Source organism: Felis catus, chromosome E3 (assembly GCF_018350175.1).
Source record: "Felis catus isolate Fca126 chromosome E3, F.catus_Fca126_mat1.0, whole genome shotgun sequence".
Classification (NCBI taxonomy): domain Eukaryota; kingdom Metazoa; phylum Chordata; class Mammalia; order Carnivora; family Felidae; genus Felis; species Felis catus.
In genome coordinates this window covers 25,725,372-25,739,436 of record NC_058383.1, presented here as the reverse complement: position 1 = coordinate 25,739,436, position 14,065 = coordinate 25,725,372, and the positions used below count along the sequence as shown (strand labels likewise).

At 43.0% G+C, this 14,065-nt stretch overlaps 1 protein-coding gene across 5 annotated transcripts in view; it reads left to right on the top strand.

The window, feature by feature from the left end:
* IQCK (IQ motif containing K) overlaps window positions 1-14,065 on the top strand; it is a 128,543-nt gene that overhangs the window by 111,467 nt on the left and 3,011 nt on the right. The window lies entirely within an intron of this gene.

Sequence of the window (14,065 nt, the reverse complement as noted above, 5' to 3'; positions counted from 1 at the left end):
TTCCATTTGTGTAGCTATGGAAGATATTGTTTACATATTGAAAACCCTTATCTTTTCATTAAAGCATAGATAGCTCTGAGTGAGCAATGGCTGTGTCTGGCCTGTTTACGATTTAGGTCTAGCATCGACAAACACACAGTAGATGCTGACAGAGGAATGCTAGAAGGAAAGCAGGAGGCCCCCAACATATTTTGCTGCTTTGGATTACGTTGTGGCAGCAGCAGGGGCTAAAGGGGCTTAAGGTAGGAAACCAGGCACACAGTAGTTTGAGTCACGATACGAACCACCATTTATTATGCACTTGTTGCGTCCGTTGTGTGTTGGTCATTCTTCTGGTGGATTTTTATATGCGATCTCAGTTAATATATTTAAATGTCAAGATTACCTGTGCAGTGAGATCCATGGGGAGCCCAATGTTATAGGCAAGGAAACAGAAGCTTCAAGAGGATTAATGACTGGGCCTAGTAAGTGCTGGGGCTCAAATGCAAACACTTACCTCTCTGATACTAAAGTCTGGGTGTTCTTTTCCCGGGAAAGATGTGTGTCCTTTCGACAACCTAGCGGCTGAGAGAGAGGGTGGTTGGGACTTACAAAAGGAATCTAGAGTAGGATTCATTAATTAGGTCAACAAAGATTGATCGAGCTTCTGCTCTGGGCGTGGGACTGGATAGTTCCAGGTGTTGGGGTATTCAATGGAGACTATAAGCCAATACCTTGCTCTACTAGAAACTCAAAGTCTAGGGGTGAAGCAGACACTGTTCCAGTAATCACATAACTACTTGATTACAAATTGTGATCAGTGCTTCTGAGAAGTTCAGGGTGCCATGAGAGATCAGCAGGGGAATTTGAATAGGTTCCCTTAGGCTGAGATCAGAAGTGAGCTAGGAATTAACTAGATGTGAATGGCAGGAAGGGCTTTCTAGGATGAGAAAAGTACCTAAACAAAGACCCTGAGTCTGGAAGGGGGACTGAAAAAAGGCCTGTGTGGCACAAGCAGGATGCAGCGTGACCGTGGAGCCAAGAGAGAGCAGTTAAACACTGTGGACTTGATCCTGAGGACAGCAGGGAGCCTTTAAAAGGTTTTAACTGAGCCGTGGCAGCATCAGATACGCTTTCTAAAAAGATGAATGTGGCTGCAGGTGGGGAGCAGATTAGATGACCTGTTGGCAGTGGGAATGGACAGAAGTGGATGCATTTAGGAGACATTTTGGGGGTAAGAATGACGTAGGTGATATGAATGATCCTTTAAAATGCAATTTTGTTTGGAGGTAAATATGTTTCTCACTGTCTGTGGTTGGAAACATTCACGTTTTCTTTTCAGTATACCAGGGGACTTCTTATTAAGAAGAACCCTGTTGTTGAAACTCTTGGGTTTTTAATTCCCAAGCCTTCCTCTTTTCTTTTCTTCAAAAAAAATTTTAAAGTTTATTTATTTTTTAAATATTTATTTGTTTTATTTCTGAGAGAGAGAGAGCATAAGTGGGGGAGGGCAGAGAGAGAGGGAGACACAGAATCTGAAACAGGCTCCAGGCTCTGAGCTGTCAACACAGAGCCTGACATGGGGCTCCAACTCACCATGACCTGAGCTGAAGTCAGACGCTTAAACGACTGAGCTGCTCAGGCGCCCCTATTTAATTATTTTTGAGAGAGAGAGAATGAGCAAGGGAGGAGCAGAGAAAGGGAGAGAGACAATCCCAAGCAGGCTCCGCACTGTCAGCACAGAGCCCAATGTGGGGCTTGATCTCCTAAACTGTGAGATCATGACCTGAGCTGAAACCGAGAGTTGGATGCCTCACTAACTGAGCCACCCAGGCGCCCCTTTTTTTAAAAAAAAAAATTTGTTTTAAGTTTATTTATTTTCGAGAGAGAAAAAAGAGAGAGAGAGAACATGAGCAAAGGAGGGGCAGAGAGAGGGAGAGAAACAGAATCCCAGTCCCTACTCTTAATGTTTGATAAGTTTGGTTTCTTAGTCCTTGGAGTTTCTTGACTTGAGCCCAGCCTGCCCTGGGCTCTGGATCAAGCGCTAAGATAATGAGTGAATATTGCCCCAGTCCCTCAGTACAGATTGAAATGATTTCTTGATTAGTTATTAAATTGTTACTCTTGTAAAGGAACTGTTTAGAAATAAACTGGGGGATTTGTTTCCTTTTCACTTAAAGGCAACATTTAATATATAGAGCCTCTGCCAGTCTGAACTGGATGAGAACTGTTTATACCCAGGCTCATTCAAAATGCTTGGGATATTTCTAAAGGTTCAGTCTTGGCAGCAGCAGCTGAGAATGTAGAGATAAATAAAAAAAGTCACAAGACACGGCTGACGGGGTTTGTCTGTTCATTCACACCCATGACTCACTAGGCTTTTGAAGACACTGAATTTTGAAGGACAACCTAGCAGACGGTGGCTGTTTAAATTGTTGGAACTCCAGTCTTGATGCAATTCAGTTAACTGTGAAATGGACTTAGCCTCGTGAATTGAGATGTGGAAAGAAAATGCTCATAGATATATAAACATCTGAATAGCACATAAAATTTGATTTTTAGAAAAAATGATTTAAAGAAAATCATTTAAATATTTGCTTAAAAATAGCATATTTTCCAGTTTTTCTACAGACACTGTGTTACTTGTATGATTAAGAAATAATTTTAGGGGCACCGGGTGACTCAGGCAGTTAAGCATCCGACTCAATTTCAGCCCAGGTCATGATCTCATGGTTCGTGGGTTTGAGCCCCGTATTGGGGCACACTGTCAGTGCAGAGCCTGCTTGGGATTCTGTCTCTGTCTCTGTCTCTGTCTCTCTCTCTCTCTCTCTCTCTCTGCCCCTCCCCAGCTCACACACCCTGTCTCTCTCTCTCTCAAAATAAATTAATAAACATGAAAAAAAATTTTATTGAGAGGTGTCTGGCTGATTCAGTCAGGAAGACATGCAACTCTTGATCTCAGGATTGTGAGTTGGGTGTGGAGATTACTTAAAAATAAAATCTGAAAAAAAGAAAAAGAAAGGAAAAGATAAGAAAAGAAAAGAAAAGAAGAAAAGAAAAAAAAGGAAAAGAAAAGAAAAGATGGAAAGAAAAGGAAGGAAGGAAGGAAGGAAGGATTTTATTGAGCACCTACTGACCTACTGTGTGCCGGGCAATGAATCATCTCATTTCATCCTTCATGCCACCAAGAAGAAGGTCTCACTATCTCTGAGGGAGCTGAGGCTTCAAAGGAGTTAGGAGACTTGCTCAAGGTCACCCAGTTGGTAAATGATGGTAAGATTTTGCTTCCAGAAGGTATGCTCTGAGCAACTAAGCTCTGTTCCAATGGCCCTGTCACTGATTTTTGCCTTGGTGGCTCCCTTCCCCCTTGGGGGCCTCAGCTTTCTTCACTTATAAAAAAATGAGTCTTTTATTAAATGTCTCCCTTTCCAGAAACCAAGATCCTTTCCAGGGTCAGAATTTGATAATCCCCATGTTTCTGTCTCAATATAACCAATGTTGTCACTTTTAGCACCAAATGTTCCCATTTAAAATACCGCCTTCAAGGAGACTTCACTGTTTACTTTAGTAACACTGTTTAGAAGTCAGCAATATGCCTTAATTATTGCACATTCAAGACTGTCAGATTCTCCCCGATGCCTTATGGCTTCCAGGGCTCAACTTTCCTTAAAATAATGCAGGCCAACATCTGACTCTCAAGAAAGGGAGATTATCAGACTACTGACATTTACCCCTCGAATGTCAACACTTATTTCTTGTTAGGAAAAAAACCTTCCATCATTTGTTCCTCCACTGGGGGTACATAGAGCTATTTTTTATTGATTTTTCCACACGTTTTCTGTGTTCTTCCAATTTTCCATAATGGCTATGTTTTTTTGTAATGGAAAAATAATATCATTTTTTTAAACATTTATTCATTTTTGAGAGACAGAGACAGAGCACCAGTGGGGGAGGGGCAGAGAGAAAGGGAGACACAGAATCCGAAGCAAGCTCCAGGCTTCGAGCTGTCAGCACAGAGCCCGATGCAGGGCTCGAACCCATGAGCCATGAGATCATGACCCGAGCTGAAGTCGGACACTTAACTGACTGAGCCACCCAGGAGCCCCCAAAAATAATCTCATTTTAAAATTCAGTCCAGGAGTGCCTGGGTGGCTCAGTCAGTTAAGTGTCCAACTCTTGATTTCGCTCAGGTCATGATCACATGGTTCATGAGATTGAGCCCCATGTCACCAAAATAAAATTCACTCCAGTAAGACACAAGAGAAATAAAGTCTTGGTAATATATATTATACATGCCTTGCCTTCCTAATTGGAAAGTATGGGGCATGACTATAAGCTCCATCGGATGATTCTGGGTCGGGATCAGGGACCTCATTTCTTACTTTTTAGTGCTATGACTTGATGGTTTAGACCAGGGGTTTTGAACTCACATAGACCAGGCTTAGAATCTTGGCATGGCCAGTTACTCAGCTCTGTGATCTTGGGTAGCTTAGTGTCTCTAAGCCTTGGTTTCCTCATCAGTAAAAGGGAAATAATGATCGCATCTACTTCCCAGAGTGGCTGGGTGGATTGAATGAGATGATAAATGAACATAATGTCTAGCATTCAGTTAATGCAAGTTTCTTGATTAATTATGTGATATTGTTAATATTCTCTTGCAAGTGTATGGGGCCCTTAGGGCCTGCTGAGGCACCTAAGACTTCTGGCCCTGGATCTGAATTAAAAGGTCCTCAGAGACCTATTTTCCTATTTTATTTTAATTTTATTTTATTTTATTTTATTTTATTTTATTTTATTTTATTTTATTTTATTTGTTGTTGAGGTGAAACTTACATGCAGTAGGATACACTGGTCCTAAGTGAAATTCTTTAAATTTTTTTTAATGTTTATTTATTTTTGAGAGAGACCACAAGCAGGGGAGGGGCAGGGCATAGAGAGCGGAGACACAGAATCTGAAGCAGGCTCCAGGCTCTGAGTTGTCAGCACAGAGCCCGACACAGAGCTTGAACTCACAAGTATTGAAGTCATGACCTGAGCCGAAGTCAGACACTTAACCAACTGAGCCACCCAGGCACCCCTGGTCCTAACCAAACTTCGACATATGTATGTCCCACATAACCACTACCCAGATTAAGTTAAGAACATGCCCGAGCACCTCTGCAGGCTCTTTCATGCCCGCAACCAGTCAGCAGCCCCAAATCCCAAGGCAAACTCTATTTTGACTCCTAAAACCATAAAATAGTGTTGCTTATTCTCAAACTTTGTATAAATGGAAGACACAGTATGAACTTCTTTGTGCCTGGCTTCTTTTGCTGACCATTATGTCTGGAAGATTCAGCCAGATTGTTGAGGGTAATAGTGGTTTGCTTTTTCACTGATGCATAGTGTTCTTTCATATGAATATGATTACAATTTCTATATCCATTTGCTTTACTGATGAACACTTGGGTGTGTCCAGTTTTGGGCTATTATGAAAAATGCCGCTTTTATGAACATCCCTGTATGTGTTTTCTGGCTTTAAATATTCACTTCAGTTGGCAGACTGTCCAGGAGTGGAGTTGATGGGTCCGGGAGTATATATAATATTTGATTTTAGAGGATACTGCCAAATCATTTTCTAAAGTGGTTGCACCATTTTCCCATTCACACTCATGAAACAGGAGTGTTCCACTTCCTTTCATCCTTGCTAACACTTGGTATGGTGAATCTCTTTCATTTTAACCATGCTGGTGACTGTGCATTAGCTCTCTCATCATGCCTTTAATTTCCGTGATGACGAATGATGTTGCACACTTTTTAATGTAATTATCAGCCATTGGGACACACCAATGCGTTCCTAAACTCAGTTATACTCTTGGGATATCTAATAGTTCAATTTGCCAGAATGAGGCTTAAAGAATGAACGAGCACACATTGTTCTGAGAGAGGTTGCAGAGGCTCTCCTATGACTGAAACAACAGAGTTTCTGAACATCTACACTGGCTTCTGCTTACTTTCAAGTTCTTAACTCTCTTTGATAGCGAGCTTGCAAGAGAAATACCTTGCAGATGAGTGAGATGGTATGAATTTAAAAAAAAATTTGTTTTTACATTTTATTTATTTTTGATAGACACAGAGAGACAGAGCACAAGTGGGGGAGGGGCAGAGAGAGAGGGAGACAGAATCCAAAGCAGGCTCCAGGCTCTGAGTTGTCAGCACAGAGCCCGACGAGGGGCTCGAACTCACAAACTGCGAGATCATGACCTGAGCCGAAGTTGGACACTCAACTGACTGAACCACCCAGGAGCCCCTTATGAATTTTTTTAAATGCTAAGTGAACTCTCTAGCAGCATTTTAGCTTATATTTCTACAGTCCACGTAGGGGAAAAGAAGTCACATTAGTTGAGTACCCACTACATACATGTCAATCCTTGCACCCAGCACTTTAAATACATTATATCCTTTATTTTTTTAATTTTTAAAAAATATTTTATTTTTAAGTAATCTCTATACCCAATGTGCGGCTTGAACTCATAACCCTGAGATCAAGAGTCACACTGACTGAGCCGGCCAGGTGCCCGTACATTAATAAGGACTTTGTGAGGTTGAGATGATTATACTTTCAGTTCAAATGAGCAAATTAGGCCGGAGGTGGAGGTCACCCAGCTCTTAAATGGCAGAGCCAGGATTTGAAGACTGGGTCTGCTTGACTTCAAAGTCTACTCTTCTACATTCAAGCAAACTGAAGGGGAAGCATAATTTTTCTAGCATTTCTCCAGTCAGAAACTTCCTAGTGCCCATTTCATTAATATTTTTGGAATGGTACCTCTATGAGGGCAACTTCACCTTCAGGTGGATCTCTCAGGGTCTCCCAGTGCCGGGTCTAGCCATACTGGGGAGGGTTGCACCTCCCGGACTCCTGCAGCTAACTTCCTGTTGGCCATTTGGCCCCAATTTTTTCCTTCCTACCTTTCCCAATCTTTTAGCTCTGATTGCACTAATATTATATAGGCATTCATTCTATTGATAGTCCTTCTTATTCTTCTGTTTTTTTTTTTCAATGTTTATTTATTTTTGAGAGAGAGAGAGAGACAGAGTGCGAGCAGGATAGGGGCAAACAGAGAGGGAGACACAGAATCCAAAGCAGGCTCCAGGCTCTGAGCTGTTAGCACAGAGCCCGACACAAGACTCGAACTCAGAAACCATGAAATCATGACCTGAGCTGAAGTCAGAAGCCTAACTGACTGAGCCACCCGGGCGCCCCTGTCTGGTATATTTTCTTATAATTCTTCTAGAAAGAAAGTTTTTCCCAATTGGATAGCAATACATGTGTATTGTAGACATTTGGGAAAACAAAAATTCACCCATTTCCTCTTAATCATTTTACATGTAGTTGTTTTTTTGTTTTTAAACATAGTCAAGATGCTGGGCCATAACTTAGTTGCGGTAATGGACATGATTGGATTTTGTAAAAGGCAGTCACATTTAAGGATGTACTGTGGAAGGCCTCAATCAGGAATAGATGTAAAACAAGAGTTATTTGTTCTTCCAAAATACTTTTTTACAGAAAGATAAGAGGGAAAAAAGGGACAGAGATGGTGAATGAAAGAACCTGGTTTCCACCTTACCTTTAGAAACATCATCGTGGTCGACTTCTGGCACCAACAGACAGAGCTTTAGTGTTCCCCTTGGAGACATTGTTAGCTTTTGGTATTGAGCAATTTCAAATTTGCCTCATCAAAATTTATAGCAAATGTGCCCCACTGTATTTTCCCCTTGAGGTTTCTACCTGTTCCTTCAAACATTGCAAAAGCATCACATTTTTAATGGTTTTGTATGTTTTACCAAGTTTATAAATTATCAGATACCAGGGATCCTGGGTGGCTCAGTTTTTTATTTTTTATTTATTTTTAATTGTTTTTTATTTTTTAAAATTTACATCCAAATTAGTTAGCATATAGTGCAACAGTGATTTCAGGAGTAGATTCCTTAGTGACCCTTACCCACTTAGCCCACACCCCCTCCCATAACCCTCAGTTTGTTCTCCATATTTATGAGTCTCTTCTGTTTTGTCCCCCTCCCTGTTTTTATATTATTTTTGTTTCCCTTCCCTTATGTTCATCTGTTTTGTCTCGTAAGGTCCTCATATGAGTGAAATCATATGATTTTTGTCTTTCTCTGACTAATTTCACTTAGCATAATTCCCTCCAGTTCCATCCACGTAGTTGCAAATGGCAAGATTTCATTCTTTTTGATTGCCGAGTAATACTCCGTTGTATATATATACCACATCTTCTTTATCATTCATCCATCAGTGGACATTTGGGCTCTTTCCATACTTTGGCCATTGTTGATAGTGCTGCTATAAACATGGGGGTGCATGTGTCCCTTGGAAACAGCACACCTGTATCCCATGGATAAATGCCTACTAGTGCAATTGCTGGGTTGTAGGGTAGTTCTATTTTTAGTTTTTTGAGGAACCTCCATACTGTTTTCCAGAGTGGCTGCACCAGCTTGCATTCCCAGAGCACACACCTCTTGATTTCAGCTCAGGTCATGATCTCATGGTACGATCGAGCCTTGCATCTGCACTGACAGTAGGGAGCCTGCTTAGGATTCTCTCTCTCTCCCTCTCTCTCTCTGCCCCTACCCTGCTCTCTCTGTCTGTAAAAATAAATAAATAAAACTTAAAAAGAAATCAGATACTGAATCATTCCCCGATTGTTGGGCCTTTAGATTGTTCCCAACCCGTTTTTGTGGTAAATGATGTGGTAGTGAACACCATTATCTGCATACTTCGTTGTGGTATCTTTGAGTACAGAAATCTTCATCTCCCACGAGAGACCATGACCCTGCAGGGGTTAAGAGCATGAATGTAGGAGCCAGACAGCCATGGTGTGACCACGGACAAGCTATAACCTGTGTGCACCCCTATCTCCTTGTCTGTCAGACTGGGCAAAATCACAACACTCACCTCCCCATCGCTTCCTGTGTGTGAAGGGCCCAGTCTGTGCCACAGAAGTGTTTGCTTTTATTATTTACCTGGAATCCTAGAAACTGGGTGCTCATTGTATAACAAATTAAATTTTAAGGTTTCTTAAGTATATTGGTGACTTGAGATTGTGAACCAGCCTCCTCTTTGTAACTCAACATGCAGTACTGTTTTGAGTCCATAACTGTATGATGGATGAACATATCATTGAAGCAACTTCTCTCTGCAGTGTGTGCACATCTCTTGGTTCTTACAAGCCCCTGTTTATTTTTCTGTTTCCCCCTCTTGACTGTGAGCTCCTTGAGATCAAAGAGCATGCCCTGAAAATAATAACAGGTAGTACTCACTGGGTGCCTAACTCTGGATCAGACTCAGTGCTCAGCACTCTGCAGGCCTTGTCTTGTTTGCTCCTCCCAGCACCGTCTCACACCTGGGCCCCCAGGAGACAGGCACCGCGTGCTGGCTGAGTGATGCAGTACTCTTTCCCAAACTTGTCACATCAAAAGGATCACTCAAGGCACAGAGATGGGGGATGCTGATTCCCAGGCCTGGCTCTTGGAGATCTGATTCTAAAGGTCTGGAGTAGCCCGGGGATCTGCCCCAGATGATCCTTTATGCTGAGGCCACATCCCGACTACCCCGTGCTCCTGAATTTCCTACGTCTCGAGCCTTGTGCAGCTTCTCCCAACTGTCTGGAGTTCTCAGCCTTGTCACTAAATGGAACAAGAAAGAAGGATGGTGACCAAGAGGAGGAAACCATAAGCAACTCTCATTAGTATGCAGGGCCTTTCTTGTCACATTGCCTTTAATTGAAGCTGAAGGGCTGGCGCATCTCTCTGGGATTTTCCACTCTCTAGCCCTTCCGGAACTGGCTGCACACCAGCCTGCTAAGGGGGACAAGGACGGTGCAGGGGTGTGGAGGCATCTGTCCGTTGGTGTTGGAGGCCAACCATGATGATGTCTCTAAAACTAAAATGGAAGCCAGGTTCCTTTATTTAGTCATCACTACCTGCTTTTCCCCTGCTGCTCCTCCCTACCTCCCTCCTTTTACCTACCTGTGGTCCCACCTGTGCAAGGCTCTGTCCTGCCAAGACGAGGAGGAAAACCACTAAGGGGGAGACTTCAATCTGTTTCTTAATTTTTAGCAAAGTAATCCTTGTACATTGTTCCCACGGTTAAAAAAGATAAACAGTAGTCCCCCCCACCTTATCCGTGGCTTTGGGCATCCACTGGAGCTCTTGGAACGTGTTCCCCAAGGACACGGCGGGGGGACTGCTGTACAGGATGAACAGAAGGACGGAATGAGCATCATCTTTGTGGCACCCTCTGCTATGGCAATAACTTTGAACTCTGGGCTGTTTCTCTGGACGGTTATGATTTTAGATACGATAGATATGGTTTTTGACATTATCTACTGATTTTCTGCTACGACAGATGGGGGTTAGCTCACTTACACCCCATCTATACCCTCCCCAAACAGTTAAGCTGTTCTTTTCTGTTCCTTTATGAGTTGACTTTGTAATTTCAAGTAATATACTACCATCTTTATTTCTTTTTACTTGTTTTTGGGTATACAAACAATACAATGGGGGGTATACAAACAATAGTGACTATAGAGTACATATATACCTATGAAGCAGACACTCATGTAAGTACCGTCCCAGTTAAGAAAATAGAATACTGTCAACACCTTTAAAGCTCCTCCCCACCCAGTGAAGCCGCTCACCCTAACTTTTATGCTCATTGTTCCCTTGCCTTTCTTTAGAGTTCTTCTCATCTTTATAGGCACTCCTCAGTATTTAGATTTGCTGTAAATAGAATCACACTACATGTATCACACTGTGCCTTATACCCTTCCTTCAACATCGATAAGCTATTCCAAGCCGACAGGTGTAGCCGTGGTTTATTCATGTTCATTGCCGTACACTCACCATTCACGTAGACCACTGTTTATTTATCCAGTCAGCTGTTGATGGACATTTGGGTTGTTTGCAGCTTTCTGCTATCATGAACATCTTTATTCAGTCACTCAGAACATGTGTGCAAGGGTTTCTCCAGGCAGTGGATCTAGGAGCAGAATCCCTGCATTGCAGGGAACGTGCATACTCAGTTTTACTTGATAATGCCACTTTTCTGATGTGGTTGCACTAATGGACAATCCCCACCTCCAGAGACTCTGACCTGATTGGCTAGGGCAGGGCTGGGCATTGACAATATTCAAAGCTCCCCAGATGGTTCCATCATGAGGCTCCATGTCCACCTTTGTTTCCAGTCCATCAACTCTAGAAAGTATTTTTTTGATTCTTCAGTTTGGAGGAGTGGTCCTAGCATCCCTTTCTGCTCTCTACTCTGAAGATTTTTGTGTAATAATCTGAAAGAGCTAACACGGCTTTTTCCCAGGCAAAGTCAAAGTGTGGGCTGGCTAAGAGAGGTTGTCAAGGCATGGACAGGAATTGGTTAGGATACTGGGACAAAAGTAGGGGCAGCTGGGTGGCTCATTTGGTTGAGTGTCTGCCTTCGGCCCAGGTCATGATCTCCCAGTTCTTGCGTTCAAGCCCTGCGTCAGGCTTGCTGCTATCAGCACAGAGCCTGCTTCGAATCCCCTGTCTCTTTCCCTCTCTGCCCCTCTCCTGCTCATGCTCTTTCTAAAAAAAAAAAAAAAAAAAAAAAACTTGAAAAAGAAGAAAAGATACTGCTGGGGCACCTGGGTGTCCCAGTTGGTTAAGTATCCAACTCTTTTTTTTTATTTTTTATTTTATTTTTTTTTAATTTTTTTTTTAACGTTTATTTATTTTTGAGACACAGAGAGACGGAGCATGAACAGGGGAGGGGCAGAGAGAGAGGGAGACACAGAATCTGAAACAGGCTCCAGGCTCTGAGCTGTCAGCACAGAGTCAGACACGGGGCTCGAAATTACGGACCGCGAGATCGTGACCTGGCTGAAGTCGGACGCTTAACCGACTGCGCCACCCAGGCGCCCCTCCAACTCTTGATTAAACTCACGGTTTGTGAGTTCGAGGCCCACATCAGGCTCTGTGTTTACAGTGCAGACCCTGCTTGGGGTTCTCTCTCTCCCTTTGCCTCTCTCTCTCTCTCTCAAAATAAATAAATAAACTTAAAAAAAAAAAAGATACTGGGACAAAGGTGAGCAGATGAATTCTAACTTCAGGCAGGTCTGAGAAACTACAGAAAATCCAAGGGCTGGGAATTCTTCACAGAAGCCAATCCTTCCTTCTCTGTGTGGCTATTAGTAGCCTCTAGCATCTGTCAGTTATAGGCTAGAGAAGTCATTTAACCTGCTTAAATTTTGAGACAAAGAGGGGAATTCTTGATTCTTCTAAACTGCTGTCAGGATCTTTATGGTCATGCTTTTTTTAAAGGCATTCCAACCGCAGTTTGGGTTTCTCAACCCTGGCGAACAGTAGCAACATATGGGAACTTTGAATAAATACTGGTGCCTCAGACCAACTACATCAGAATGTCTGGGGTGAGACCCAGGCACTCACAGGCTTCTGAAGGGGCCCGGGAATGATTCTTAGACATAGTCAGGGTAGAGAACCACCAACAGTGGTTCAAACTTTAACTTGTATCCATCAGCATCACCTGGAAGCTTGTTAAAAACCTAGATTGCTGGGCTCCACTGTTTCTGATTCTATAGGTCTGGGGTGGAGCTGTCGGCTTGTATTTCTAACAGGTTGCCAGTGTTGCAAACGTTGCTAGTCCCCCCCAATCACACCTAGAGTACCATCTTGCTCCTGAGGTTTCCCTGTATACCTACTTGTAGAGACCCAGATCAGCCATGTACTGTGCCTGGTCAGGCTGGTAGCTTAAAATCAACTATGGAAATCAGCAAATACTACAAGTCAGGACTCTGCCATCCCCACTCAGTTGCTAAACATTCACATCCGGATCACATCATGGATCAGCAGGATACTGGGAGAGCACCTTCAGGGGTGTAGAGCATCCTTGGCTATGCAGGATCATTGTCATCAGTAGGGTCTAGATGCACATGGGGTGTTCATGGTGGTTACCCGTAGATCTTCCATATATATAGAACAAAAAAGATGTACACACTGAAAACATTTCTTTGAATTTTCCAGTGACCACAGGTTCCAAGTATTAAAAATACTTTTTCTGGTTCGAGTTATTAATACGATCATTAGTAGTTCACAAAGCCAAATAAATACATTATAATTCTTGGTAGTTATTAAGCATAGAAAGGAGACTCCGTTGGACAAATTGCCTCCTTGTTTGACACCTGGGGATTTTGTACACACTAGGCAATGCCAGGACGGGGAGAGGTAGGAGAGGGGGTTGGTATACATCCCACAACTGCAAGTCCACGGTGGGAAGCTGCAGATTTAGAGGTTGACTTTCTTTGAATAAACCATGACCAAGTACCCTTAGAAAGTCTTTGTGTAGCTCCAGCTTGAAGACTGCTGGGCTAGCCTGGGCTGATGAAAGCGTTCGCCCCACTTCCAACAGGAAGTAACTGTGTTGCACGTGATGGTGTCCACACCTCACTCCATGCGTGGGCCTGGCTGGATCAAAACATCTGCCTTACGTGGTAACAAGCCCCAACACCCTTTCTGCTAGGACACTGCTCTCCATGTGTAACCAGAGCCCACGACCTTGTTCAGAAGAACCTTCAGGCACTAATGTCCAGGACAAGCACTTGGACATTTAGAAGCAAAGACTTATTAAAAATGAGAGGGTCTTTCTGAAAGGATTCCATCTCCTTCCCCACCCCCCCAACCCCCAGGGGACTGAGTTTCCCTATTTTTCCAGGGGAGGGGCTTGTACCTACTGGGACAAGTAGTGCCATCCTGTGTTCTGTGAACTTTCCTGTTTGGCCAATGCAGGAAATCCCCCATATCACATTCTTTTCCAGACCGTGAAAAGATTCTTTTCTGACCTTGTATTCACCCCAGTGTAATCCTGAGTTTTTAATTTTGGGCGAGTGGGGGGAGCAAGGTGAGTGGTGACAGATTGGGCTGAGTCAAGAGCCTGGAATCTGTCATCATCTTCAGTAAAACTTCCTTTCTTCAGTTCCCTTGACCTGCAAAGCACCCTTTTGACCTTCTGCTGAACTAAATTAAGAATGGCTGTGATGGA